The sequence below is a fragment of the Nuphar pumila genome, chromosome 5, assembly GCF_984573655.1.
Source record: "Nuphar pumila chromosome 5, dmNupPumi1.hap1.1, whole genome shotgun sequence".
Taxonomy (NCBI): domain Eukaryota; kingdom Viridiplantae; phylum Streptophyta; class Magnoliopsida; order Nymphaeales; family Nymphaeaceae; genus Nuphar; species Nuphar pumila.
The window spans coordinates 128,979,737-128,982,516 of record NC_143253.1 but is presented as its reverse complement, the minus strand read 5'-3'; the positions used below and the strand labels follow the sequence as shown (position 1 = coordinate 128,982,516).

The 2,780-nt window shown below is 44.1% G+C and overlaps 1 pseudogene; it reads left to right on the top strand.

Moving 5' to 3' along the window:
• Nucleotides 1-291: 291 nt before the first annotated feature.
• On the top strand, nucleotides 292-2,310 carry LOC149838671 (L-type lectin-domain containing receptor kinase SIT2 pseudogene; annotated as a pseudogene).
• The last annotated feature ends 470 nt before the right edge of the window (nucleotides 2,311-2,780 follow it).

Here is a 2,780-nt window from a genome sequence, read left to right as displayed (position 1 = left end):
CCGGTCATGTCTAATCGTACGTGTCATTAGAGACAGACAGAGAGACATGCAGTCCAAATGGCGTGTCTCTGTGAGATGGTTTAAATCCGATACTGATTCCTCTTTGATGGAAGCCACCGACAAAACGTACATGCAACCAAATTCTAACAAAATACCAAAAGCAGGCCGGGCCAAGTTTTGACCTAATTTTTACGTCAAAACATTTTTCTCACCTATTACTGAATTCCATTGAAGGAAACAGAGTTCCACACCAAAAAAACAGACTGGTGTAAATTTCAGCTCCTTGCCACGATGGCCTACTCAAGCCCCACTCCTGGACTAGCAGCTTGCCTTCTGCTCCATCTTCTTCTTCTTGCTCAACTCTGCAAACCTGCAACTTCGAACGACAGTAACTTCGTCTTCAATGGTGGCTTTCCTCAGTCAAGCTTGATCCTATTTGACCCTGCAACCATCACCAAATCTGGGGTTCTGCGCCTAACTAATGGCTCCCGTACCATAAACGACGTCATCAAGTCCCATGCATTCTACCCCCACACCCTGAAATTCAAGAATTCCTCTGCTGCTAACACAACTCAATCTTTCAGTACTCGTTTCGTGTTCGAAATCGTTTCCGAATCCTACGAATCGGGTGGTCATGGATTTGCCTTCGTCGTTGCGCCTTCCACCGACTTTTCCAATGCTGTCGGCCCCTACCTCGGCCTCTTCAACGCGTCGAATAATGGAAACTCATCCAACCATGTGTTTGCAGTCGAATTCGACACGGTTAAATCAATACCTTTGAAAGATATAGATGCAAACCATGTTGGTGTTGACATCAACAGTGTAATTTCTAGTACCTCCGAAACTGCTGCTTACTACACAGACAATGGTAAGAATGAAACAGTTATGTTAAACAGCAGGACATTGATCCAGGCATGGATAGATTATGATGGACAGGAGAAGCTGCTCAATGTGACCATAGCTCCATTATCACATCCACTGAAGCCCAACCGCCCATTGATATCATATGGTGTAGATCTATCCCTTGTTCTGCTCGAATACATGTATGTTGGATTCTCTTCCAGTACACAAAGGCTTGCAAGTGAGCACTATATATTGGCTTGGAGCTTCATGATTAATGGACAAGCTCCAGCACTGGACCTCTCACACCTTCCCTCTCTCCCGAGGATTTCTACATCTATGTGGAAGTCTCCAAGGCTCTTGTCATTCACTTCTGTAGTGTCAGTATCACTCTTGCTTCTTGTGATCGTAGTTACCATCTCTTATGTGGTGTATAGGAGGAGGAAGCTGACATCCGAGACTGTTGAAGAATGGGAGCTGGACTACCCGCATCGGTTGCCGTACAAGGATCTCTACAGAGCAACCAAAGGTTTCAACGAGAAGGAACTATTGGGCAAAGGGGGTTTTGGTGCTGTTTACAAAGGTGTGTTGCCCAGGAATGGCATGGTGGTTGCAGTCAAGAAAGTGTCACATGGTGCAAAACAGGGGATGAGGGAGTTTATAGCAGAAGTATCGAGCTTAGGAAGGTTGAGGCACAGGAACTTGGTTCAATTGCAAGGGTGGTGTAGGCGAGGAGAGGACCTACTTCTGGTTTATGATTTCATGGCAAATGGGAGCTTAGATAGTTTTCTTTTTGAGGAGAAGAAGAGATGTCTCAGCTGGGAAGAAAGGTTCAAGATTCTTAAGGGAATTGCTTCTGGTCTGCTGTATTTGCATGAAGAATGGGAGCAGGTTGTTATTCACAGAGATGTCAAAGCAAGCAATGTCTTGTTGGACGCTGATCTGAATGGGAGGCTGAGTGATTTTGGGCTTGCAAGGCTCTTCGAGCATGGGACCAACCCTAAGACAACCCATATTGTTGGCACCCTGGGTTACATGGCACCTGAGCTTTCGCGCACCTACAAGGCCACGACGAGCTCCGATGTGTATTCATATGGTGCTTTGCTTCTTGAGGTGGCCTGTGGGAGGAGACCAATTGAACCTGAGAGGCCTGGTGAAGAGGTTTTTCTGGTAGAATTTGTGCTTTCGTTGTGGAAGAATGGACAAATACTTAATGCTGTAGACAAAAGGCTTGGGATGAACTATGTGAAGGAGGAAGCAGAGCTAGTGCTGATGCTTGGTGTGCTCTGCTCACAGGCTGCACCTGAGGCTAGGCCGGTCATCAGACAAGTGATTCAGTTTCTTAATGAAGATGCGTCACTACAACATGTGGAACTCCAGAATTTGGTTTTACAGGAAGATCCAGGCTTCGACCAACTAGTTCTGCAGTATTCTTCCTCTGACAAGATATCGTCAACCACAAGTGCATAACTTGAGGATTATGACAAGTGTAGACTTAGAAAAAGCATCAATGCAGTTCATTACACAGACCATTCTTGGTGTAAAATTCTTAAGTGAAAATAGATGGAAATGCAGTTGTCCAAGTGAGCTCAGAGAATGGTGTCTGCTTTGCAGAGGCTCAACATGATTGGTGCAGTTCAGGTCTGGGATTCTTCCTGTTTAGTTTACCTGTTCGATAGCAGACTTATTATTTGAAGTGTTTATCTGATCCTTTTGTCAGTTTATTAGAAATATATGATCAACCTAAATATGTGTATAAATCTAGAGCATAGCTTATATATGACATATCCTTGAATGAACTTTGTAGCAAAGATCTACACCTTGGTGAATGCTACTTGGATCAGATGCTTGGAATACGTCATAATAATATAGATCTAATGGTTTGGTGAGATCGGAGTTTTCGATCTTATATTTTGTTTGGTCAATGTTCTATTTTTAGA